Raw genomic sequence first — 27,539 nt, 5'->3', positions numbered from 1 at the left:
CTGCTCCCACCTGGAAGACCCACAGGCCCCAAACCTTAAGTATCTGGTTGGGTTAAAATGGACAACAGTGTTTTAAATGAAAATTCCAATTGGAGTGGCAGGGCCGGCTCTAGGCACCAGCGCTCCAAGGGGTGGCACTCCGGCTCCTCTCTCTCTTTTTTTTTTTTTTTGCTTGGGGCGCAAAAAGCCAGGAGCTGGCCCTGAGTGGAGGTGAGCTGCGGTGGTTGGGGGCGCGAGGAGGGATGCAGGAAGTAACCCGGGGGAGAGGCAGAGGAACCGTTCCTCCCCCAGCTCACCTCTGCTCCACTGCCACCTGCTCCCGAGCGTGCCGTGCGCACGTGTTTTGCAGCAAGCCTGGAAGGGAGGGGGGAGAAGCAGAGTGGCAGCGGCGTGCTCAGGGGAGCAGGCAGAGTGGAGGTGAGCTGTGGCGGGGGGGAGGGCCGCAGGAAGTAACTCTGGGGGGGGGCAGAGGAACCGCTCCCCCCCCAGCTAACCTCCACCTCCTCCCCCCGAGCGCCACTGCTCCGCTTCTTCCCCCCTCCCTGGGAGGGGTAGGAAGGGAAATGCGGGGAGCCTGGGGAAGAAGGCAGGGCTGAGGATTTGGGGAAGAGGTTGGAATGGGGCGGGGAAGGGGCAGAGTTGGGGTGGGGTTGGGGGGGCACAGGAAAATGTTTTTGCTTGGGGTGGCAAAAAGCTTGGAGCGGGCCCTGTGGAGTGGATAGAAAACCAATTCACTGCTTGCTGTCTGAGGGTGAGTTCTTGCAAGCATTCTTAATGACAACTGAATTCAGGTTTGGTGAAGTACCCAAAATTCTGAATCCCAATCCTTAGAAGATGCAAACTTGGGCTGGAAAAATCTCCCGGAGATAGGGCATCTTACAAGATTTCCAGTAGACACAGCTGCAAGTTTTCCACTAAAACACTTTTTAAGCAGAAAAAATTAAGTGAAACATTATGAATTTGACAAAGAGGGTTTTTATTTTTTAATGAAAACCTGAAAACAAACACTTTATGGGTTTTGGCAACTGAAATTATACTTCTTGAAAACAACATTTCAGTGTTTGACTTTCTAATATAATCCCCCCCCCAAAAAAAAAGTTTAAATAAACATAAATGAAAACTAAAATAGTATCCTCTTCATCAAAGCATTTTGCGGGGGAAGGGGAACTCCCAGATCAGCTGTAATTTCCAGCATTCCCTCTTCCAAACAAAAATGCTGCAAAACCAAGCTTTCTTTAAGAGATCATGTGAGCACAGCAAACTTCATAGTGTCTGAAACCCGGATCCCAATTCTGAGTCTTGAGCCCATCTATACTTTCTTGTGGCATTTTGACCTTTCTGTTTCTCATGCCAATTGGGACCCAGAAGGGCAGTCATGCTAAAAGGGCGGAGACTCTTGTTTAAACACTTCAGAAGAACCTTTGTGTCACTTTCTCCAGAGTGATTCACCTTTCCACAGGAACAATATCCTCTCAGCCCCACTCTGCCCCTGTAGGTCTTCTGTTAGCTACATCCGTGTTTGAAAATACAGACTCAACTGGCAGGACCCAACCAAATCACACAAGCAGGCTGGCAGTCTAAAAAGAGCTAATCAAAACCATTTCACATCTACCAAAAAGGGTCACCCTTGGCTCTTTTTGTAGATATCACACCTTTAAAACAAGTTACAAAGGAGGCCAACTCAATTGTGTCCTGTTTAACTTGGTCATTAAAATAGCTAACGTGGCTTTACGAATGACAGTGGACGAGGGGTGCAATTTAGTTACAATTGTCTTGTTTAGCTTGGCCATTTAAATGGATAAACCCTCTGTAACTTGGCTCTGTGATTTCACACCTTCAAACAACTGCCTTTCTTTTTCTAACATGCCTCTTTTTGTTCATGTTAAATGTTCTGATCAGCTTCCACCTTCTGAAAATTCCAGACACACCTGTATGCACCATTTTTGTCATCACCACTCATGAATACACAGTACCTTATGAATTACTTGAAATTCTAATGTATGCCTATATTCCATTTATGCCACCACTAATATACAAATTATATATACATTAGGACATTACAACTATTGGTCAGCAATAAATATTTAGGGCCCAGTCCTGCTGGAATCAATAGATGTGTTCCTGTTAACCTCAATAAGAGGAGAAGTGGTCCTTTAAAATGGAGAAGGAACTACCTCTGCCCACACTTTTAAACTAATTATCAAGAAGGAATTTGTGCTATATCCTCACTTCCCTTCTACTTTGAGCCTCTGTCACCATTTAGCCTGCAATCTTAAACACACTTTTGGCCTCTGGCTCTATATCTAAATTGACTTCCAATGGTAAAAGTTAAACTGCACTGCAGGCTTTTAAGGTAGCACAGCTGGAGGTAACTGCTGTGGATGTTAGAGGATAAAAAGCATTGGAATTTCAAATAGGTCGCCTCAGGATTTCATTACACAGATGGTTTCTGCACTCTGCAGTATTTAAAACCAAAACTACCTTCTATTGCCAATATGTTAGCCTTTTATTAGCAGCTTCCCTTGTACCACATACCAGGTACTGTGCCATGGGATTCAACACTCAGTGCTTTTTTTATGTACCTGGTATTCCACATATGACTTACAGTAACAAATGAAGGGATTAACCCATAAAAGACCTTTTTATCAATGGAGCTATTCTGCATTTACACTGGTAAGAACAGAGATCAAAACTCTGGCCCTGGAAGCCTGTAGTAAAGTATGGTTACTGATATGAAGAAAACTCACAGTCCCAAAGACATAACAAACACACAGAAACGGAAAAAGAGAAAGTCACTAATCAGGTTAACTGAAGGACTGCAAAGTGCAAACAGTGTCTTCCCTAGTTTGGCAGGCCCCAAACTGTGATTTGTGGAAAGCTAGCTGGTGACCAGAGGAAGCTTTGTCACATGGTGTTCTGTTTTATTTCCAGATGTTGCATCTCATTAACAGCAGCTAAAGGTACAGCAAATACTTTCCTCTTATTGCTCTTCTACTTTCTAAAATGCAGTAGTTGCTACAGGGATGACTGACCAAAAATGGGAGGATGGTCTGTGCGATGGAGAATGGGAGACAAACGTCAAAGGTGTGGTCCATGCTGTGAAAGGGTTTGAAAGGCTGTATTTCGGAATATGTAGAGAAGTTATGGAATCAAATATTATACATGTCTGATAAGCTCTTAGACAAATGTCAAACCCATAGAAAAGTTTCCCATTGACTTCTATAGCTTATGGATCAGGGCCTAGAATTTTTGAATGCTGACATATTTATGACTGCAAAATATAATCTGTATTTTTTTATGTAAATGTTTTAATTAAATGCTTTCATACTAAATAACTTCATAGCATCCGACGAAGTGGGTATTCACCCACGAAAGCTCATGCTCCAAAACGTCTGTTAGTCTATAAGGTGCCACAAGATTCTTTGCTGCTTTTACAGATCCAGACTAACACGGCTACCCCTCTGATACTTCATAGCATATTGGGAACCTTCATGAGGAAAGATTACTATATAAAAATTGTAAAAGCAGCAAAGAGTCCTGTGGCACCTTATAGACTAACAGACGTATTGGAGCATGAGCTTTTGTGGGTGAATACCCACTTCGTCAGATGCACCCACAAAAGCTCATGCTCCAATATGTCTGTTAGTCTACAAGATGCCACAGGACTCTTAGTCTGGATCTGTAAAAGCAAACACGGCTACCCCTCTGATACTATATAAAAATTATAATCTGCAAAGTGGTGGTGGTGGGTTGTGGTAGTACCTGTGCGCATCCCTGTTATATACCAAGACCCTGTTGTGCTAGGTGCAGTACATACATAACACAGGTAATCTCTACCTCACAAAGCTTACAATCAATTGCTCATCTCTTATTTTATCCATCAAGTCCTAATTTACTGTGATCCATATTGTGGCTTGGAAAGCCACTGCTGCAGTGGAATGGAGTGGGGTGGGACAGGCCATTTCCCCAGAAGCATTCTGCCTGCAGAGACCAAACGCAAGTAGAAAGGTTTTGGTGGTACTGGAAGAGTGTGCATAGGAATGACAACAGTTACACTCTGTCACTCCGTGCATCATGCACTTCCTCCACTAGCTAGTGCAGAAGAGAATGAGACTATAAACATGTTTTCACTCTGCTTACTAGGGGCCACTGACAGGGTTCAGAGTAGCAGCTGTGTTAGTCTGTATCCACAAAAAGAACGAGGAGAACTTGAGGCACCTTAGAGACTAACAAATTTATTTGAGCATAAGCTTTCGTGGGCTACAGGACACTTCATCGGATGCATGCAGTGGAAAATACAATAGGAAGATATATACACACACAGAGAACATGAAACAATGGGTGTTACCATACACACTCTAATGAGAGTGATCAGTTACAACAAAAAAACTTCAAAAACAGACTCCAAGGAGAGACTGTGAATTGGAATTAATTTGCAAAATGGACACCATTAAATTAGGCTTGAATAAAGACTGGAAGTGGATGGGTCATTATACAAAGTAAAACTACTTCCCCATGTTTATTACACTTTTACACACACACACACACTGTTCCTCACAACTTCTTGTCAACTGCTGCAAATGGACCATTTTGATTACCACTACAAAAAGATTTTTTTTTCTCTCCTGCTGGTAATAGCTCACCTTAACTGATCACTCTCATTAGAGTGTGTACGGTAATACCGATTGTTTCATGTTCTCTGTGTGTATATATATATATTTTCCTACTGTATTTTCCACTACATGAATCTGATGAAGTGGGCTGTAGCCCATGAAAACTTATGCTCAAATAAATTTGTTAGTCTCTAAGGTGCCACAAGTGCTCCTGTTCTTTTTAGGGGCCACTGGTAGCCAACACAAACGAGAGCAGCCTTTACCACAACAATCTGCATGCTGCTGTGGCAATAGGGATTTTGGTTTGCAGCCATTATTAGCATGGACTGGGCTGCTCATTCCTTTGTTTTTAATAGTCTCTTTGGCACAGCTCCTCAAAGGTATTTAGGCACTTAACCCTTGTTAATGCCTTTGAGGATCTGTGCCTTTGTCCCTCCATCTCATTTGTTTACAAATAAACAAAAGCAACTATTTCTATTTATCTTCACCCAAAAAACCCTTTTATTTCTTTTCTTGAAAGGGGGAAGTCCCTAAATAAAAAGGCTTATTTCAAAAATCAGTTAACATTATATAAAAATGAACTCAGCAGTTCTTTGCACATATCACAATCACGGGTTCATGTTTATGGGGGCAGTGGAAGATTAAAGATATTCTTAACTATTCATTTCCTTGTTTTCGATCTCTTGGTTTTTGTAAATGATACGATAGCACAGTGTCACTTAGCAATTTAACTGGCTTTTGAAACAATTTTTGTTTATGGAATGGCCCAGTATATCCATTGTTCATAATTTGAGCAGAGTCACTGGCTTGACACCTGCCATTCACCATAGAATTGCCAAGGCTACAAAGCAAGTCAGGGGCAGATCCAGGACTAGACTGATTCCTAGTTCCATGCATTAAGCACTAGGCCACACAGTGCCTCTCAAAGCTAGTATCACTCCAAAGAGCAGTGAATGCAGAGAACTAATGAAATGATCCACCAGGGATAAACCTCACAATGTTGAGCGGGGGGGTTGTTTTTTGTTTTTCACGAACTCCAAATAGTGCAATCAGATGCCTACTGGTGCAACTTGGCAAAGGTGGTTGAGCAAGGCTGTCACATGCAAATAACTTTCTTAATGAACTGCAAAACCATAATTTGTGTCATTTTACTCATTTTAACATTGTGTCAATCAATGTGCTTTAGAATATTCATTTCCATGGGATTCTGCATTTGCAGGAGCACATGTGGCTTGTTGTGGTTTAGTCCAAATCCACACTGAGTTAAAAACTATATGGAAGGTGGTACAATTCTGGACTCTTTAAATTCTACCTGTCTAGCACTAAGGGAGTGTCTTATAATAGTCCCAAAAGCTCACTGTTCTTCAATGGAATTGTCTCAGCAGGACAGGTGGGGGTTTTAAAGCCCGAGAACTATATATTGTAGCAAACCCAAGTGGTCAACAGTGTCATCTGCACAAGTCACTTCCCTCTTGGACAATAGCTTTGGATACCCTGAAGTGATCCTGAAATGTGGGCTGAGAGAACATGAGCAAGCAGGGAGTCACTCAGAAGTTGGTGGGAGGGAACTGGAGTGAGGATGAATCTGTCTGTGGTGGGCTGGAGTGGAGTAGGCTGTTTGGTGGGGAAAACTGAGGGGCTGGGAGAAAATGGTTGGGGTGGTTGGAAAAATGAGAGCAAGGAGTCAGGTAGCCTCAGTTTCGGGCCACAGAGAGAAGAGGAGGAACAAGAGGTGGGGCCACAGAGAGGGGTGGTCCTCAAGGGGAAGAGGAGGAGAAGGAGCAGGGGCAGGGCCACAGAGAGGCAGTGCCTCATGTCCCTCCCGCCCCCCCCCCAGCCCGGTTGGATCAAGCCTCACCTACATCAAAAATCAAGATCTGCTCTGTGAACCACAATGACAGCTGCACTCCTCTGGGACAATGCAGATCTCAAAGCCTAGAATGAGGCATGTGAGAGCTGGGTACAAAGCATTCCCTGAGGGGATCTGACGATGGTGCTATCTTCCAGAGGAGATCAGGCAAATCCAGAATCTGACCATCTTAAGGAAATGTTGCAAAGTCAGTTGAAAAGCCTTTCCATCACAAGTGACAATCACAATTCAAACAGCCCCTTATTCCCAACCCCCTCCCTATGCTAAGCAGAGATCTGACCCATAAAGGGACACGTAAAATCCACTGGGGCCTTTGCTTTTGAGGGTGGAGGCTGGGTTAATATGGAAGTTACTCAGATATTATAGTAGATAGAGAGGAGGCAAAAACAGCAGGAGTCAGAGGAAGGAAGAAGCTGCCCATGAGAAGTGAATGCAGGCCTTATTTACTCGTAATCTAACTCCTGTATGTTGGGACGGTGTCAAGACATATCTGTGATTAAATAGAATAGCTTGGGCCAAATCCTAACCTTATTGAAGTCAATGAAGATTTTGCCAACTGATCTGAATGTGACCAGTACTTGACCTCTTATGTTCACCCTCCCTCATGCCCATGAGGGGATTTAGGATGAAATTCCCAGTATTTTGTCTATCTGAAGATTATGTATTCTGCCCATCACCATCATGTGGAAGCACTTGTGTGGAGTGAAGGGCCTTGCTCTCAGACTGTGGTGAATTCCATCCCCAATGACTGTTGTTCCTTGAGGATCAAATGGGTTAGCTTCTACCTGTGAAATCCATGAATCCCTGTTCTGGTTTGATAGGATCGTACATAGATTTTATAATACAACACGAAGAAGAAAACAAACAAGAAAATGTAGAGAGAAATATATGTATACACACACTGGGCACACACTTATAGTTCCAACAGTTCCAGAGATATTCCTTTTCTTTAAAATGGGGGATTTGGATAGAAACTAGGACCTCTCAAATGGGTAGAATTTCTGAAGGCTGGCTCCTGTGCGTGCACATATACGCAAAGTATATTACTGTCAGTGAAGCATCAGAGACAGTGGGTTGCCAGGTGTCCAGTTTTCAACCGAACACCCGGTTGAAAAGGGAACCTCCTCAGCCCGGTGAAAATGAGTGAGTGAGAGTGGGAGGGGAGAGTGAGTGACAGAGGGAGGGGGGGAGATGGAGTGAGTGGGGTGGGGCCTTGGAGAAGGGGCGGGGCAAGGGTGTTTGGTTTTGTTCGGTCAGAAAGTTGGCAACCCTACGTAGCCTAACACTTCTCCTTGTTTATAGGTAATGTGTATGTGTAATCTCTAAATGGCCACTGTGACACTGTTGGGATTACCCAAGGTTTCCAGGATGAACCACTATCGCCTGCTTATAGCATGAAGGAGCCTTATCTGTGCCCACTGGAGGAAACTTGCCCAAAACTACTGGCCACTGGCAAGTAGGGTGGCTACCTTTCTAATGGCTGGAAACAGGACCCCCGAGGCCCTGTTCCTGATCTGCTGCTTCCTCCTCCCCCAGTAAAAAAACCCAGACATCAGGGCTTGTCAAATGACACCTGGACCCACAAGCTGAAACCCAGACTGTCTGGGTGAAAACCAGACAGGTGGCAATCCTACTGGCAATGCACTCAGGACTCTGCAAGCCCCATTCTTTTGCTATTTGGGCTAGCAATTGGCATACCCCAGCTCTTAGGCTCCCTGAGTGAGTCCTTGGGGCAGAGCAGAGAGAACCTATGGCTAAATCTATGGAGATAGTTAGCCGCCACAGTTCTGCTCTGGCCCTGGGGCACAAGTCCCTCCAACTGGTCTGTACTCCCCCGTTTGTTGCACTCAAGCGGCCGGTCCTTGACTCCTGGATACCTACAGTGCACACACACTTGCTGCCTCTGGAAGCAGTGCTCCTGTTCACTAGCTTCACCTCAGTTCAACTCTCTCCTTAGTACACAGCACTTACTTGTGTCTATAGTAAAACTAAACAGAAGCTTATCTGACAAAGATTAAGATAAAGTTCAAACAGAATCAGTATAGGGATTGGAGACTTGGTTACAGATAAAAAAAAATACAAAATGCAAGCTGGAGCCTGTATTGCTTAGCTAGGAAAGGAACTTGGTAATAAGGTATTTCTCACCCAATGGTCAGTCTGTGCAGCGCTTGTCCGGTGGAGAAAGCTGGGATCCAGTTTTCATGGGAGCTGAGATCCAGTTTTCATGGCACTTGTGGTGGCAGAGTGTTGTCTCCATAATGGATCCTATCTTGTGTGGCACAAGTTGTGCTCTTCTTTGTCCCCTTTATACAGTTCCAGGCCTTTTGTTTCTCTTCATAACCAGGGCCTCTCACTAACTTCAGCTCACCCCTGATGATCTCCCCTATTCAAGATCTTTTTCTTGAGGCTTTTCTGTGCTTTATGAAGGCTCAAACTTGCACGGTCTCTAGACTATGAATACTTCGCCAGGCTGGGTCGATGGATGTCAGTTGTTTTCACTCCTGACTGAGAGACCAACCTGCCCCAGGTGACAGGTTTCACCTCTAGAAGCTTTGAAACACTATAGTCTACATGTTATAGAACTCTTAAAATATTTTCCATACAAACATTCCACAATAACTATGACAACCAACTTTTGGCAGAGAACACATACAGGGCCCTTCAGTGAGATAGTGTGAAGACGGTGATTGCAGGGCAAACATGTCTGCCTAGGCAACATGCCATCTATGCCAGTCACTGGATAGACTCAGGATTGTGCACTCTGGCCTCCCCAACTCCATGGTCTGTTGCCCACATGGGTTGCTTGGGTCACATCCACTTATATGAAAATTTGCACAAGAAAGCTATTTTATTTGTATTGCAGTAGCATGAATCAGAGCCCCAGTGTGCTAGGCACCATATAAGCTTATAACAAAAGACAGTCCCTGCTCCAAACAGCTTACAATCATCCCTGCTTGTCAACTGGAGTGACATCAAGGAATGACTGCAGTTGCCATCACTTACATTTTTCTTTTATTAACCATTAAAAAGCAATGAACTTCTTGACATAATGGAGGCCCTGAGTTCAAACAAGTGCTAGTGCTATCATGACATGGACTCTAATTGCATTAATAGCAATTGGGCCATCTAGCCTGCTGTGGCTTTGAGTCACTAATTGCACACTTTGTTTCGTCTTTAAAAAAAAAAAGTCCTAAAACGCTCATGGATTTTGAAGCTTCCTAAAGAGCTGTCAGTTCAGTTTATCGTCCGCTGTTTCTTTACTTAATTCCAAAGGAACAAGTGGGCCTCATTAATAGCTCAATTGATGGAATAAAGACATTCTTTGTGTGAATGGAAACTGGGACTTTCCTAGAATCCTGTTTTGAAGGGAAGTCATAATTTGATGAAAGATGTACAAAGGGAAAGTATTGCAATGCATTTTCCTCTCTTCCCTTTTCCTGTTGTCCAGGTCCCACAATCATGCTGACTAGTCCTTCCTGCCTGACTTGAAATAGCTATCGCTTTATACCACACCCATCACTGTAGTATCTGAGTTCCTGAGAGCTCTCTAGCACTCTAGAAAGAAACAGAAGGTGGCTCCTTCTCTTCAGGAGGTGAGCAACCCTCCCGGCCTCTGCCAGGCTGGAAAGTTGGAGACACGGTAACTTCTATCTAGAGCAATGCAGTAGTCTGCCTCCAGATTAACAACCAGGTCTTGAGTCTCCTCCTTTATTGCCCACAGAAAGCATCCTAAGAAACAGCAGGCCAAATTTACCCCTACCCCTACCACAAGGTGATAGAACACGAATAAAAGCAATGGAAAGTGCACCAACTTATGCCAGCTTGTTTGCAGCACTAGTGTAATGCTGACAGACCCTGCTCATCGACGGGCAGGATCAAACCTGGGACCTCTGCAGCTAAATGCCACATGGCTCTTAACTAAGGATATAGCAGTCTCATTCTGCTCTAAGTGCCACTAGAGGGGACAGAACACTAGACCCAGGAGGTGTGTGGGTTACACTAGCACCATCAGTGCCTAAGCTGTGGTAGCTCTCTTCTTACCAGTCCCATATACCCATAATATATTAGCTCCTAATTTTGCTTTCCTATACCTCCAGCTACTATGACATAACTAAAAATGGAGATTGGTCACATCAGCTATTCCTGCTCCTTAGCTGTACCTCCACTGATGTCTGAAACCGACTTGAGTTGCTAGGGCACTTACATCAGTTTTTGAGTCAAGTTTTTTCCTAGTTATCACTTGATACAGTACTGTAGATAATCTTGCTGCTGTTCACAAGAAGTTAAACGCAGGTGGTAGTGTGATAAGAGCTTCCATAAATGGAAAGAAAAGCCTGGCTCAAGGCTTTTCATGTGACTGACAAGTTTTGTTTCCTTTAACATGCTACGACTGGCAAAGAAATATCGCATGGTCAGTGAGATGAGGAGTGTTACTGAAGGATGGGCCTCCCATGCGCCAAACCCCATCCTAATAGAAATGTTTCTGAGATTTGAAAAAGTTCAGTTAATAACTTTATTTTTCATGTTTGTGCCTTTCTGAGTTCTGGCTGGAGGATGGAAAAGAGGGTGTTCTTGTGATTGGTATGAGATCTCCAGGCCAAACTGTCAGACGCAAGAGGTCCAGGTATGTCTGTTACGTTTTTTTCATCATCCAAGAGCAACCATATACTTGGAATCAGAATAAACTTTGATTTTAGAGCAAGAGGATCAGCAAAATAAGCAAACAGAAGAGAAGTCTCCAAGAAAAAGCACTGTGTATGCCCCTCTTCTGTAAGACAGTACATCAACTTTGTCTCACAAAATGGCAGCTCTCCTTGTTGCCAGAGCAACACATTGGAAATGTACAGGTGCAGTACAGAGAAAACAGACATGATTGTTACACAGCTACACTCACAGCTAAGGGGGAGGGGGCAGGCAGCAGAGGGATAGCTCAATGGTTTGAGCATTGGCTTGCTAAACCCAGGGTTGTGAGTTCAATCCTTGAGAGGGCCACTTAGGGACCTGGGGCAAAAATCAGTACTTGGTCCTGCTAGCAAAGGCAGGGGCTGAACTCAATGACCTTTCAAGGTCCTTTCCAGTTCTAGGAGAAAGGTATATCTCCAATTATTAAAAAAATTAAATTAAAAAAGCTTCAGATAAACAACTGAATAGCTGGTTGTCTTTCTAAACTCAACTGCCAAACCCTTTGAAGTTCTCCTACCCATGAGCCCAAGTCTCATCTGGTTTAAACAGGTGTAGGTCCATTGTAATCAAAGCCAGCTTATACCACTTGAGAATCTGACTCACAGTAGTCACACTGAAGATGACTATATTTGATTTCTATTAAAGGGAGGGCTTGGACTGGGGCAGGGAATAGATAGGATGCCTCCAAGTTTAACAACTTTTTCCTATTTCTTTAATTTCCCAGTAAATATCCATTAGAAAAAGCATTTTTTGTTGTGGGATTGTTGTGTAACACTAAGACTTCTTTGTCATCACATAATCAAAGCAATTGATCTATAATTAATTAATTGTCACTCAACGTATGGGCTATACTGTATGGGTCTTTCAAGTTAATGAGAAGACTCTGCTATTTTTACACCTAGCCTTTGCTCAACCTAGAATGGCAAACCAATCCTATTGGCTAAATTATCACCTATTTTCTGTGTGTGTGTGTGTCTTCCTTCAGTTTCTTCTGATTCTGTCTTAAGAGGGATTTTGTGTGTAATTGTTTCTCACAATGAAGATTTTACTATCGTTAAAGATCTTTGGTCCCAGACATTTATACCTGTGTAAGAAGTCACATCTCCACTACAATCAAAGAGCTGCACTTAGGACTGAATTTGACCCAACCAAAGTTTCAGCAAAGAGTTGTGGCAAGCCAGCTTCTCATCTTCTCTGTAAGATGCACCAAGAGTGTGTGTTTCTAGTCACTAAGACAATCAGGATATTTCATTTGAAAGCTTCACCTGCAACACAATAGCTCTGTATCCCCTGTAGTGATCCTGAAGTATGTTCCCAGCCAACACTTCAATCTATAGATTTCTGCCCTAGAGGCAAAAAATGCTGCCTGCTGAGCTGCTCTACCAGAAAGAGATTGAATTAAAAAAATTTTACACACATTAAATTTATGCTTTCTTACATTGTGCACCCTGTGCAGCAGGTACCTTACTGAGAGGCAACTGTCCTGTTAGCATAACATCTTAAACCCTGAAATGCTTTGCATGTGCATGCTTCATTCTTACTATTCATCGTCAGGTCTGAAAACAGCTCCTTTTGACAGAGGAAAGGCACCGAGATAAACCACTGTGGTGATGGTGGTTGTCCACGAACCAGCAAGACAACTTATTTTTAACACATCATTAATTCATTCAATAAAGTATATTAAAAGAACATTATGATTGACACATGAAAATAGAAGGGAATGTGTTATATTTAACTGATGCTTTTTGCTCTACAGCCTATTCTTGTTTCCATCCATGCATAGAAAGGGCGTGCTTTCAGCCTAAAATAGCTGTTCTTTTCCATCAAGTAAAAAACCAAAAAAATGCATGAAAGTCAAATCGCCAGGAGAGAGCACAGTGTGTGCACTTACTCTATCTCAGTCTGTAGCCACTGTCAGCAAAAGGGCTACTGTTTCTGTGTCAGGAGGTTGCTTAGAAATGTAGAGGTGCAGTACATAGAAAATGAAAAGCCTCAGTTTTCTTGTAATATACACGTCCAGGAACAAAAGCATAGTTCAGAGTAGGGATATGCCATACAGTAAATTGTCCAACATCAAGATGCGGTAGTCCATAGTGATCCTTTTTGTGCTTTCTGCCTGCCTAGGTATTGGTGTACTATATGTCTGACTAAGGCTTTGGCTACACTTGCATTTCAAAGCGCTGCCGCGGCAGCGCTTTGAAGCGCTAAGTGTAGTCAAAGCGCCAGCGCTGGGAGAGTCCCAGCGCTGTCCGTACTTCACCTCCCTGTGGGGAATAACGGACAGCGCTGGGAGCGCTGCGAGCGGCTCCCAGCGCTGGGGCTTTGACTACACTGGTGCTTTGTAGCGCCGCAATTTGCAGCGCTGCAGAGGGTGTGTTTTCACACCCTGCTGCAGCGCTGCAAATTTGTAAGTGTAGCCAAGCCCTAACAAACGTACTGGAGCATGAACTTTCGTGGGTGAATCCTGAGGTTCAAGTACACCTATTGATGGGCAAATCTCAAAAGGCTTGGAGGTTCCACTCAGAGAAACAACTCAAAATTCAGAAAATACATTGTGGTAAACAGAGTTATGCTGGAAAATATATCAAAACTGGCTCTGCTGAGAGATGTGCTCTACTTCCCGCTATAGATCAGGCCTGAAATACTACAAGAAAAACTGTGTCTCATGGTATTTTACGGATCCTTCCACCTCTAGACAGTGCATAGAACTGCCAGCGTATGAAGCTGAACAACAACGAAGGAAACTTAACAGAACTTTAACTGGAAAATTCTTTAGGTCTGAATAAAGCTTTGGTTGAGGATTTGGAAGGAGACTTTTTTTTTTTTTATCTTTTTTAACCAATTCACCTATTCCTACTCTCTTCTGTCAATTGTTGGACTATTAGACGCCAGGAGTGAAATCCTGGCCTCACTGATTTCAATAGGGCCAACATACCCTAGAGCAGTGGCTCTCAACCTCTCTAGACTACTGTACCCCTCTCAGGAGTCTGATTTGTCTTGCGTACCCCCAAGTTACACATCACTTAAAACTACTTGCTTACAAAATCAGACATAAAAATACAAAGGTGTCACAGCACACTATCACTGAAAAACTGCTTCCTTTCTCATTTTTATTATATTCTAAAATAAATCAACTGGAATATAAATATTGTATTTACATTTCAGTGTATAGTATACAAAGCAGTATAAACAAGTCATTGTCTCTATGAAATTTTAGTTTGTACTAACTTTGCTAGTGCTTTTTACGTAGCCTGTTGTAAAACTAAGCAAATATCTAGATGAGTCGATGTACCCTCTGGAAGACCTCTGCATAACCCTGGTTGAGAACCACTGCCCTAGACGACTAATTCAGATCTGGATTATGTGGCTACAACTACACAGTCAATGGAACTGCACTTCTTTACACCAGGGCTGAATTTTGGCTCCAGAGTATGGAGCCAGGCAAGCAAAAGCTCCCTGTTCTTCAAAGAAAGGAGAATACAACCACTGTCACTGCATTTTCTTGTTCAGAATAGCAAAAGTTTCCCATGATTAAAGTAATCAGATCAAGAAAGACCTGAATTGCCACTAACTGTGGGCAAACTTTAAAAGGTTCAGAGGTTCACTTTGGCTGAGATCATCTCCAAAAAATTTGAATGCTTAGCTTAAGTTCATTTTAATCAAAGCTTTGAGAACTGGCATACTGAAAGCCAAATGTTATCCTGGTGTGGATTAAAGCAACTGCATTATGAACCCCTCAGAGCCCAGATACTGTAGTGGAAATGGTAAAGAAACCTTAGCTAGAGTCACACCAACATAAGATTCTCTTGTTACTTCCTTTTTAAAATAATTTTGATCTAAACTCTTTGCTCGGTCTCTTACTGTGTGCACCTTCCATGATGCTCCAGACACATCAGCTAAAGGAAATGAGGCAATCTACACTATATAGAACAGGCAGACATCAGTCTCTTCTTATCAATTTATACAACACCTGAGAAAGGATGACCATATCCCCTTATCATTTAGAGCAAACCACAGACACAATAGAATTGTAGGTTATACTCTCTAGTCTTCACAGGTATCAATGTGAAGAAACCAAATATTGGACTTTATTTTCCTTTACCCTTTGGAAGAAAACATTCTACTGTAATGAACTGGCTATTGTGTATGTGTTGCATGGCCTTGTCAGGAATGGAATCAGAACTCTTCAGCTGTGTGACACATACTGCTGCTATCTAAAGCAGATTCTCTATTCATACAAATGATAGGGCCCTTTGCTTTTGGAGGAGGAGGAGGATGTGAGTATTGTGCCTGCTTGCTGCCATGAAGTTCAGCATAGTGAGAACAATGATGATATCCTCAGAGGATAGGCGGCCAGATTTACCATAATTATCTGCCTGAAAGTAGATGGCTATAAAATATAGCAGGTGATGTAATGAGAATACCACTGCTAAACATCCTAAAAGTGTGTTTAGACATTTTCAAGTACATATTTGAAACATTTAGATTATGCACAGAAGATTTAATGTATGTTTGCTACACAGTAACATAAACCTATTGCATATTACTCACCATGAACACTGGCTCCCTAAGACAGGTTCTAATGGCTCCTCCTACCTTATCCTTGCATGCCTCTGGGTGCAGAAGCCCCTCCACAAATCTGAACCACCACTGCTCCTCTATGGAGTTTTGGAGCAGGCTGCTCAACAGGGCTGGACTAGACCTGGCTGAAAAAATGTGCTCATCATGTTTTTAGATTGAAAATTGCCCCCACCCCTTTTAAAACCAAAACTTTGTGAGGAAAATTTTTGTTTTGTTTTTAACTTTCCAATTTTTCTTGACCAAAAAACATGAAAACCAAATTATGAAATGTTTCTGGTTTTCTCCTTCTCTCTGCCCATCTCCTTTTCTTCCCTTTTTCCATCTTGCCAATGGGAGTGGGGGAGGTGGGAGGGGAGGAAAAAGGGGGAAATGTGAGTAGGGGGAGCCCTCAACACTTCCAAATTTTCATTTTTAATTTAAAAAAAATCTCAATTTTCAATTTTTGTTCATGAAATGAAAAGGGTGGATGGGTGTGAGAGAAATACGCTTTAGTGACCATCTCTACACTCGACACCTTGTGTAGCCTGAGTTGCAGCTCTCTGGGGTCTCTGTCCATAGAAGAGCAGACTGAGGAAGCAGAGCAGTGCCTAGTAGATTCCCCAGTATTGATCACCCTGCCTAGGAGTTATGCCGACTTCCAGTTGCTACTACATCCCATTGGCTGTGGCAGTCACTGGAGAGACATGTCAGATGGTCCACAACAACTGGATTCAAACCTCTGATCAATAAGGGAAAGGTTCCATGGCCCTTATCAATCTTTTGAGCCCTGCACTGCTTCTAGAATCATCATTTTAATATTTCAGGTGAAGATTACTCAATTAGTATATTTAAAAGTGTGTGTGTGTGTGTGTGTGTGTATAATAGGAAGGATTAGGGGAACGGTAAAGCACAGTAGATCCAAACCCAAGTTAATTTAATAGTGGTTAAACAAACACTTAGAAAGAAAAATTCCTTCCAATAGTATCTTTCATTTTCAAGCTGTGAGTCAGAGATGAAAGCAGCTGGAAGGGAGCAGGGAAGCTCTTTTGAATGTTTCCTTTGTGGAACACCGTCTCCAATAATCCTTTTTTTTTTTAAACTGTGTGGCATTTCCTACAAGTTTGAGAGTTATTGACATGTCATGTTTTCTCAGTAAAGCAGGCATAAATGGAGAAGGTGTAGCACCAACCCACTGGGTGAGTGTGGCTGGTATTACAATGGCTGGAATACTGCCTTATTACACAGAGCAAGAGCCTCAGCTGCTGTAAATCAGCCTAGCTCCACTGACTTCAGGTTTTTCATTAGCTGAGCATCTGGCTCAGGGTTCTTAGACTGTGGCTTGGCTAGTCAGTATAGGAAGGGGAGGGAAAACCAACACCCAGTAGACGGTATTCCAATCAGCACATTAATTAATGGCTGTCACAAGACTGCTTGGGCTCTTAAAGACAAGAGGAAGGGGTTGAGTCAAGTTTTTAATGTTCCACATTGGAAATCTGTTAAGAAATCAACTTCTTTGGAACTGGCAGTCAGTTGACACGTTACCCAAAGGTCATGGTGCTGCAGTGAGCTGTCTTTGTGGAAATGGCAATTTGCCATCCCACAAGAAAACAAACATTATGAATGAAAGCAGTCATATAAAGAAGGTGAATACAAAGAGTCACCAAGCCATATGGGAGCGATTACCTTTTCATGCCAACACCCCTCTGCGTTTGGCCCACAAACTTTTGTCTCTCTCTCTCTTTTTTTTTGGTTACATTTTAAGCTTAGACTTTCTCTCCCTCTGACTTATCTCCTTTACCTTTCAGTTGAACTGGAGATTGCTGATGTTAAGAATGGGTGTATAGGATCAGATAAAATAGAAACCAACCCAAAGAAACTCTGACCCAATTTGTGACCAAAACTTCCGTGAATCCTCAATAATTGGGGTACTTCTGCACTTCCTGGAATCATATGGGACTAAAGCAGAAATACTAAAATACCATGCAAAACACTATAAAGTTTTATAACTATGTAATTCTTTGCAAATGATATACCTTTTAAAATTATCCATAAGCTGGTCAGATGCCTGGAAAGTTCTCTTTCCAAATTTTCAAGCTGGCCTCTAAAGTTCCACAAGCAAATCTGGTCCCTTTGGAGTTAATGGAGTAATTCATGTTTGCCTTGGCTTGGGCCTATTGCATGCACAGCAATTTGTGGGTACAGAAAGGTGTTTGCATCTGCAAATCAGGTAGAGAAATATGTGCATATCTGATTTGCATCTACACTTGCCTATTTACAAATGCAAAATGGGTGTGTGCAATTTCAGAAACGAGGTTTGAAAATCTGACCCATAGCAATTGTGCAGGAGATCAGGATATTTAGCAGAATTTGCAGAGTGTGCAGTTACCCCATCTAAATTAGAGCTCACCCTTAAAGGCATACCAGGCAGTATCACGCGTGAGGGATTAATACTGGTAAATTTGAAACTACACAATCTCTTTTCATGATGGAAATGGTCCTTTGGTGCTAAAAATAGCTTAAGGCCCAGATTTTTAAAGGTATTTAGGCATAGGTGCACTCAGTGTTGCACCACTTAACTGACTTAGGAGCCTAATTGCATTCTCAGAAAGGATTTAGGCACTTGAGCAGCCTAAATCCTTTTTGAACATGCAATTTAGACTCCTAAATCAGTTGGGGGGGTACAATGCTGAGCACTGCAATGCCAAAGTACCTTTAAAAATCAGGGCCAGAGTGTGGGGCTCTACAAGCCAAATTCTACCCTGACTTTCACCCCATTTAACCCCTCTGACTTCTCTGGACTTGCAGGGGGTATCTGCAAAGAACTTGCTCTATGTGTGAAGTTCAAAAGTGTTAATCCACTAAACCCCAGCATTGTATTAATACTTTTCATGGTATGTGTGAAACTTCATAGGGAACGATGCACCCATCAAATGTAATTTAGACCTTCTTTTGATACACCTGACATGCCAGACCCTTTGCTTAGTTGCAATTCCTGCACTTAACATAAAATGATTAGGACTATGTCAAGTTTTCTGAGAGAAATTGGGGAGCAGATCTGTGCTGGAAAAGCTGTGAAAGGATATTACAGCCTGAAACTGATCATAAAAGACAGGTAAAGATTACCGAATCCCAAACAGGGGAAGGGATTAAGGAAGCAAAAAGTGTAAAATAACGCACTCTTTGAAATGTAATTTTGTTTGTGTTTCATTTTTACTGGCTACATTTACTCTATGCCGCTCCTTGGATCCTCATAAACTATGGTGACATCAATTGGTGGAGACACAGAGGATTAACTTGCAGACAGTCCATTGCAAACTTCAACCCCTCCTTAGCGGTTTGAACAGAACTCAGTTTTTATGAGGGCAACTGGTGGGGAAACGTGTCACTGTTTTGGGATGTTGGTTTTTTTCATTGCTTTCTTTCTATGGTAACAGGAGATGTAAGAACAGTTGAAGTCCTAAAAACTCTGTGAAACATGAGAAATACTGGTCACCCGCACGAGTGTCAAAAGTTTAAACTAGATTCCTTGCCACAAAGACAAAGCCAAAATCCATGTCACACGGGCCACAAAATCCAGTCTAGGATTTATTTGTCTGAAGTGTCAGAAAGGAAGAGAGGTAAGCCAACAAACAGAAGAGTTTAGTGCCTTGTGTGAGGGCTAGCTGCTTGGATTAATGCAGTATGGGTTGGTTCTGGTAATAGAGTAAACTGGTTCTATCTGCTTTTTTTAACTAAATCCCCCCAAATCCAGCAAATTCTGGGATGGAGTCTGGAATGTGTGTATGTGCGGGAGGGGGACTGTTAATCTTGTTTGATCTAAAATCCCACTCAGTAATTTAGAAGGAATTTTCCCAGGTCATTATAAAGACATCTCCCTTGATCCATTAACTTTCTCTTGGAAAAAATAAGCAGGAGAGCTTCACATGGATGATGGTTCTTACCTGAAATGAGCACCAGGTAATACCCTGATTTGGGAGCAATAAGAGACCAGTTAGCAGTAGCATTAAGATTGCTTCATACCCACTCTGGTGGTGTAAAAGCATGTAATCCCCTGCAGGGAATACCACCTATGTCCCTCCAGCACACAGCTAGTGGGATGGCTCTGTGCCAGAGGTCGGGAACCTCTGAGAAGTGGTGTGCCGAGTCTTCATTTATTCACTCTAATTGAAGGTTTCGTGTGCCAGTAATACATTTAACGTTTTCAGAAGGTCTCTTTCTATAAGTCTATAATATATAACTAAACTATTGTTGTATGTAAAGTAAATAAGGTTTTTTAAATGTTTAAGAAGCTTCATTTAAAATTAAATTAAAATGCAGAGCCCCCCCGACCGGTGGTCAGGACCCGGGCAGTGTGAGTGCCACTGAAAAATCAGCTCACGCGCCGCCTTCGGCACACGTGCCATAGGCTGCCTACCCCTGCTCTATGCCATCCTCATCACTGCCCTGAGTGAAGGGGACATGCCAGAGGTGAGAAGGGGCAAGAAAGGGGCTGGAGTGAAGGGTGCTGTGTGGCTATTCTCTGCTTTCTGCAGCTCAGAGGGGTCCAGAGGATGCTCTAACTTAGAGGTTCTCAACCTATTCTGTAGTGTGACCCTATGCTACAACCGAAACTTTGAAACCATCTAGCCATAAGGAAAAGGAGCGTGGTTGTGAGCCCCATTGGGGTAGCAGCCCCCAGCCAGGGGACCCACCCTTTAACTGGCCTAGCAAGGCTCACAATACAGGGGGAGCAAAAGATGGCTTAAACCTACATTTATCCCCCTCACTGTTAATGTGCCAAACACAGGAATGAAGCAACTCTGAATCAAAACCTGAGGACCTAACCCACGGGCTATGGCTCATGCTACGGCAGTTCAAATGACTCAGTTGAGTAGCATGGGGGAGAAGGGGTTGGATTTGTTTGTTTTGTTTTGTTAGGAGGAACATAAATTAATTCCCTGTGAGGAGATCAAAACCAGGAAATATTTAAATAGGACTTCCTACCCAGTGTGAAATGCAAATCCTTTTCATCATAGCAAACTAAGTGAGCTAAACAATAGTGCAGTGAAACAGATTATGCAATGAAATTGGATGTGATCAAAGCTGATTTTCATTTTTAATTAAGATAACAAGGTACCTGGATTAAGGAAGCTGGTGGTAACTAACTGCTTAAAGAAACACAAACATTTCCTATAACCAGCACCTGAAACTGATTGATTTAACATTCTTCTTGAACAGCTTTTTCCAGAGACTAACTTCTTATAGCAGGGCAAGGATTATAGAACATAAGAACATAAGAAAGGCCATACCGGGTCAGACCAAAGGTCCATCTAGCCCAGTATCTGTCTACCGACAGTGGCCAATGCCAGGTGCCCCAGAGGGAGTGAACCTAACAGGCAATGATCAAGTGATCTCTCTCCTGCCATCCATCTCCATCCTCTGATGAACAGAGGCTAGGGACACCATTCTTACCCATTCTGGCTAATAGCCATTTATGGACTTAGCCACCATGAATTTATCCAGTCCCCTTTTAAACATTGTTATAGTCCTAGCCTTCACAACCTCCTCAGGTAAGGAGTTCCACAAGTTGACTGTGCGCTGCGTGAAGAAGAACTTCCTTTTATTTGTTTTAAACCTGCTGCCTATTAATTTCATTTGGTGACCCCTAGTTCTTGTATTATGGGAATAAGTAAATAACTTTTCCTTATCCACTTTCTTAACATCACTCATGATTTTATATACCTCTATCATGTCCCCCCTTAGTCTTCTCTTTTCCAAGCTGAAGAGTCCTAGCCTCTTTAATCTTTCCTCGTATGGGACCCTCTCTAAACCCCTAATCATTTTAGTTGCCCTTTTCTGAACCTTTTCTAGTGCTAGAATATCTTTTTTGAGGTGAGGAGACCACATCTGTACACAGTATTCGAGATGTGGGCGTACCATGGATTTATATAAGGGCAATAATATATTCTTAGTCTTATTCTCTATCCCCTTTTTAATGATACCTAACATCCTGTTTGCTTTTTTGACCGCCTCTGCACACTGCGTGGACATCTTCAGAGAACTATCCACGATGACACCAAGATCTTTTTCCTGACTCGTTGTAGCTAAATTAGCCCCCATCATGTTGTATGTATAGTTGGGGTTATTTTTTCCAATGTGCATTACTTTACATTTATCCACATTAAATTTCATTTGCCATTTTGTTGCCCAATCACTTAGTTTTGTGAGATCTTTTTGAAGTTCTTCACAATCTGCTTTGGTCTTAACTATCTTGAGAAGTTTAGTATCATCTGCAAACTTGGCCACCTCACTGTTTACCCCTTTCTCCAGATCATTTATGAATAAATTGAATAGGATTGGTCCGAGGACTGACCCTTGGGGAACACCACTAGTTACCCCTCTCCATTCTGAGAATTTACCATTAATTCCTACCCTTTGTTCCCTGTCCTTTAACCAGTTCTCAATCCATGAAAGGACCTTCCCTTTTATCCCATGACAGCTTAATTTACATAAGAGCCTTTGGTGAGGGACCTTGTCAAAGGCTTTCTTGAAATCCAAGTACACTATGTCCACCGGATCCCCTTGGCCACATGTTTGTTGACCCCTTCAAAGAACTCTAATAGATTAGTAAGACATAATTTCCCTTTACAGAAACCATGTTGACTATTGCTCAAGAGTTTATGTTTTTCTATGTGTCTGACAATTTTATTCTTTACTATTGTTTCAACTAATTTGCCCGGTACCGACGTTAGACTTACCAGTCTGTAATTGCCGGGATCACCCCTAGAGCCCTTTTTAAATATTGGCGTTACATTAGCTAACTTCCAGTCATTGGGTACCGAAGCCGATTTAAAGGACAGGTTACAAACCTTAGTTAATAGTTCCGCAACTTCACATTTGAGTTCTTTCAGAACTCTTGGGTGAATGCCATCTGGTCCCGGTGACTTGTTAATGTTGAGTTTATCAATTAATTCCAAAACCTCCTCTAGTGACACTTCAGTCTGTGACAGTTCCTCAGATTTGTCACCTACAAAAGCCAGCTCAGGTTTGGGAATCTCCCTAACATCCTCAGCCGTGAAGACTGAAGCAAAGAATCCATTTAGTTTCTCCGCAATGACTTTATCGTCTTTAAGCGCTCCTTTTGTATTTTGATCATCAAGGGGCCCCACTGGTTGTTTAGCAGGCTTCCTGCTTCTGATGTACTTAAAAAACATTTTGTTATTACCTTTGGAGTTTTTGGCTAGCCGTTCTTCAAACTCCTCTTTGGCTTTTCTTATTACACTCTTGCACTTAAGTTGGCAGTGTTTGTGCTCCTTTCTATTTGCCTCACTAGGATTTGACTTCCACTTTTTAAAGGAAGTCTTTTTATCTCTCACTGCTTCTTTTACATGGTTGTTAAGCCACGGTGGCTCTTTTTTAGTTCTTTTACTGTTTTTCTTAATTTGGGGTATACATTGAAGTTGGGCCTCTATTATGGTGTCTTTAAAAAGGGCCCATGCAACTTGCAGGGATTTCACTTTAGTCACTGTACCTTTTAACTTTTGTCTAACTAACCCCCTCATTTTTGTATAGTTCCCCCTTTTGAAATTAAAGGCCACAGTGTTGGGCAGTTGTGTTCTTCCCACCACAGGGATGTTGAATGCTATTGTATTATGGTCACTATTTCCAAGCGGTCCTGCTATAGTTACCTCTTGGACCAGCTCCTGCGCTCCACTCAGGATTAAATCTAGAGTTGCCTCTCCCCTTGTGGGTTCCCGTACCAGCTGCTCCATGAAGCAGTCATTTAAAGTATCGAGAAATTTTATCTCTGCATTTCGTCCTGAAGTGAAATGTTCCCAGTCAATATGGGGATAATTGAAATCCCCCACTATTATTGTGTTCTTAATTTTGATAACCTCTCTAATTTCCCTTAGCATTTCATCATCACTATTACTGTCCTGGTCAGGTGGTCGATAATAGATCCCTAATGTTATATTTTTACTAGAGCATGAAATTTCTATCCATAGAGACTCTATGGAACATATGGATTCGCTTAAGATTTTTACTTCATTTGAATCTACATTTGAATTTTTACTTCATTTGAATTTACTTCATTTGAATCTACTTCATTTGAATCTACTTCATTTGAATTTACTTCATTTGAATTTCTTTCACATATAGTGCCACTCCTCCCCCTGCACAACCTGTTCTGTCCTTCCGATATATTTTGTACCCCGGAATGATTGTGTCCCATTGGTTGCTCTCAGTCCACCAGGTTTCTGTGATGCCTATTATATCTATATCCTCCTTTATCACAAGGCACTCTAGTTCACCCATCTTATTATTTAGACTTCTGGCATTTGTGTACAAGCACTTTAAAAACTTGTCCCTGTTTATTAGCCTGCCTTTTGCTGATGTGCCAAATTCTTTTTTATGTGACTGTTTATCATCTGATCCGGCCCTTACATTATACTTTTCAGTCCTCTGCTCCTGACTATAACCTGGAGATTCTCTATCATCAGACTCTCCCCTAAGAGAAGTCTGTGTCCGATCCACACGCTTCTCTGCAGCAGTCGGCTTTCCCCCATCTCCTAGTTTAAAAACTGCTCTACCACCTTTTTAATGTTTAGTGCCAGCAGTCTGGTTCCACTTTGGTTTAGGTGGAGCCCATCTCTCCTGTATAGGCTCCTCCCATCCCAGAAGTGTCCCCAGTTCCTAATGAACGTGAACCCCTCCTCTCTACACCATCATCTCATCCACGCATTGAGACTCTGAAGCTCTGCCTGCCTATCTGGCCCTGCGCGTGGAACTGGGAGCATTTCTGAAAATGCCACCATAGAGGTCCTGGATTTCAGTCTCTTCCCTAGCAGCCTAAATTTGGCTTCCAGGACATCTCTCCTACCCTTCCCTATGTCATTGGTACCTACATGTACCACGACCACCGGGTCCTCCCCAGCACTACACATAAGTCTATCTAGATGCCTCGAGAGATCCGCAACCTTCGCACCAGGCAGGCAAGTCACCATACGGTTCTCCCGGTCATCACAGACCCAGCTATCTAAATTTCTAATAATCGAATCTCCCATTACTAACACCTGCCTTTTCCTAGAAACTGGAGTTCCCTCCCCCGGAGAGGCAACCTCAGTGCGAGAGGCAACCCCAGCACCATCTGGAAGGAGGGTCCCAACTACGGGAAGGTTTCCCTCTGCTCCCATTGACTGCTCTGCTTCCCTTGGCCTTTCTTCCTCCTCAACAGCACAGGAGCTGTCTGAGCGGAGGTGGGACAATTCTACAGTGTCCCAGAAAGCCTCATCAACATACCTCTCTGCCTCTCTTAGCTCCTCCAGTTCCGCCACCCTGGCCTCCAAAGTCCGTACATGGTCTCTGAGGGCCAGGAGCTCCTTGCACCGACTGCACACATACGCCACCTGCCCACAGGGCAGGTAATCATACATGCTACACTCAGTGCAATAAACTGGATAGCCCCCACCCTGCTGCTGAGCTTCTGCCTGCATTGTTTTCTAGTTAATGTAAGGGTGGTTTAAAGAAAGAGGTTTTGAATGTAGTTCAGTTTATAGGATTCCCTCTGAGGTAGCTCTCCCTTCTATCTCCCCCCAGTATAATATCTGCTGATCCTATTAACAGTGTGTGTATGTGTGTGTGTGAGTGAGAGAGAGAGAGGAAATGCCAGCATAAAGTTTGCTTGTGTAATTCAACAAAAGTTCAGAAAACCTGTAGTGCCAAATTTTCTCCTGGTAGCAATTGGTGCAGCTCTACTGAAGGTAACAGAACTGTGACCGCTTACACCAACAAAAAATTAGGCTGATAGACCAACAAAATTTGATCCCGTCTATAGTTTTTGTGGACCATCCTATAAAATTCTGTAACAGAGACATAATTCTCTATTTCTCAAAACTGTTTAATTAAACTTATAGAAGGGTTATTTTCTGTTACTGGAAAATCTTATAGCATGTATCTGTGATAGCCCAGAATGCATTATACTGAAGTATCAATAGCAATCTTGCAGCCAGCAAGACGACTTTTTGCAGGAGCTATTCAGAATTTTTTTTTAAAGTTTGTTTAGATTTATTGCTCTTCTGAGTGCCCCCTATAGCCTGATTGGTGGGCTTAATTCAATGTTCACATTCCCTTCACCAGTCACTTTTGGAATCACACTGTTCACTCAGCATTAACCTTTCCTTTAGTAGCACTAAAATTCTAAAAAAAAAAACCAACCTACATTAAATAGGTTAGCCTATACTCGCATATTACATAGGTGATATTTATGGGGAGGAGGTTGTTTTTAGAAAGCTTTTCTCTAGGAGCTGTGATTGCTTTTTTTGACTGAGTCATTTTATGAAGTGAAAAATAGCTTAATCAGGACAGGAACTAATTTTGTACCACCTGGTCTTTCGAGATCTATAAAGGGAGACATAGATGGGGATTTCATTTCACTGTAGTCTAATCTACAACCACAAACCTGCTGCATTGTGTGTGTGTGTGTGTGCGCGCGCTCATTTGAGGCAGCCTGTCTTTGATTCAGGTATTGATGCACTGCATACTATGTGGGTCACATTATCTGTTTATGAGCTGTGCGTATAAGTAGTGGTTAGCTTTCTTTTAAAACTTCATCCGTTTTTTCAAAATGAATTCAGTGCTTATTAATGGCCTGATCTAAAGCCCATTGAAGTCAACAGGACTCTTTCAACTGACTCTTAAAGATTGAGAGTGATAACTGTGGAGACTGACGTTCTCTACCACAGCAGCAGTGCAAGGTTCTTCCTACCACTGTGTCTCAACTGTGATCTGCAAAGACCTTCTCTCACCAGGAGAAGATAGATCAGTTTAGACACTCATTCAGTCTTTGGCCTTTCTGCTGAGGTTTCCTCCAATTAAAGATCGGTGTGATGTTGCCTTTGGTGATGTGGCACTTGCCATCTAGGAATAGAATGGAGATCCACACTCATTCCCCACACAGCACCGAATAGGCATTAGGAGGTAAATGACTTTCACCCCACATCAACTGGCTCTGGTCTAAAACCATTGATGTACAGGTCTGTTTATCATTTTCAGCCCTGGCCTTGACTCTTCCAGGCACCCAACTTTAGCCCATTTTTCATGAGGTTTCACCTTTTATTGCTGTAAAACGTTAGCCCAATTAAAAAAATCCAAGCTTAGAAAAATACAGCCAGCAAGAGAGATGTTTAGAACAATGAACAATGTGATTTCCTTCAACTTGGGTATTTTTTTGTGCAGAGACTGGTGAAAGGCTGGAAGAAGTAAATCGCAGATCAATAGAGGCCACAGTGTGCTGTTACTCATTAGCATTCTGGGAGCACAGAGATGATATCAAACCTCAGCCCCCTGTTCCAGTAAAAAGAGCCTACTGATACCCTATATGCTGCCAACAGTGAGTCATTCATCTCTGTGTCCGGCTTTCACAACAAAATGATTCAATGTTTGCAAAGGAAAGTTCGGATTACAAACATTACCGTCTTTCAGCACCACTAGCCTCATTGCAACATACAGCACGAGGTTGTGTCCTGGATGATATTCACCAGTACTGTAAATCAATGGAGCTGCATCCAGATCCCCAGCACCTATACCAGTGATTTGGCTGATACATTTAAGCTGAGTGGGTCATTTAGAGTGAGGTTAAATGCTGCAACATTGTGCTGTTTCATGTTTTTTCTTTAACCAAGCATCAAATTCAGACATGGTGTAAACAGGAACAACTCCCACTAAAAACCCATCAGAGTTCTGCCTGCTTAAGCTAGGGGCTGAATTTGAACCAGGAACTCCCAATCACATTTGCCCTGTCTGAAGGTCAGTAGATGTCTTTCTAACTGTCAGAC

At 42.5% G+C, this 27,539-nt stretch overlaps 2 long non-coding RNA genes across 4 annotated transcripts in view; one reads left to right on the top strand and one right to left on the bottom strand.

Annotated features, from left to right (window-relative positions):
* The window catches only part of LOC123365612, a 119,978-nt gene that overhangs the window by 30,576 nt on the left and 61,863 nt on the right, over positions 1-27,539 (bottom strand). For 2 of the 3 annotated variants that reach the window (XR_006577660.1, XR_006577658.1), the window contains exon 1: positions 8,629-9,248. The exons of the other annotated variant lie outside the window; for it this stretch is intronic. This is a non-coding gene — a long non-coding RNA (uncharacterized LOC123365612). Of the gene's footprint in view, positions 1-8,628; positions 9,249-27,539 lie in introns of those variants that run through there. 3 annotated transcript variants of the gene reach the window in all.
* LOC123365615 lies at positions 387-13,317 on the top strand. Its single transcript, XR_006577663.1, has 4 exons — positions 387-417; positions 2,932-2,960; positions 11,025-11,107; positions 13,291-13,317. It is a non-coding gene; the product is annotated as an uncharacterized LOC123365615 (long non-coding RNA).

Source organism: Mauremys mutica, chromosome 3 (assembly GCF_020497125.1).
Source record: "Mauremys mutica isolate MM-2020 ecotype Southern chromosome 3, ASM2049712v1, whole genome shotgun sequence".
Classification (NCBI taxonomy): Eukaryota; Metazoa; Chordata; order Testudines; family Geoemydidae; genus Mauremys; species Mauremys mutica.
The sequence above is the reverse complement of the archived record's forward strand: the minus strand, read 5'-3'. Positions and strand labels throughout refer to the sequence as shown.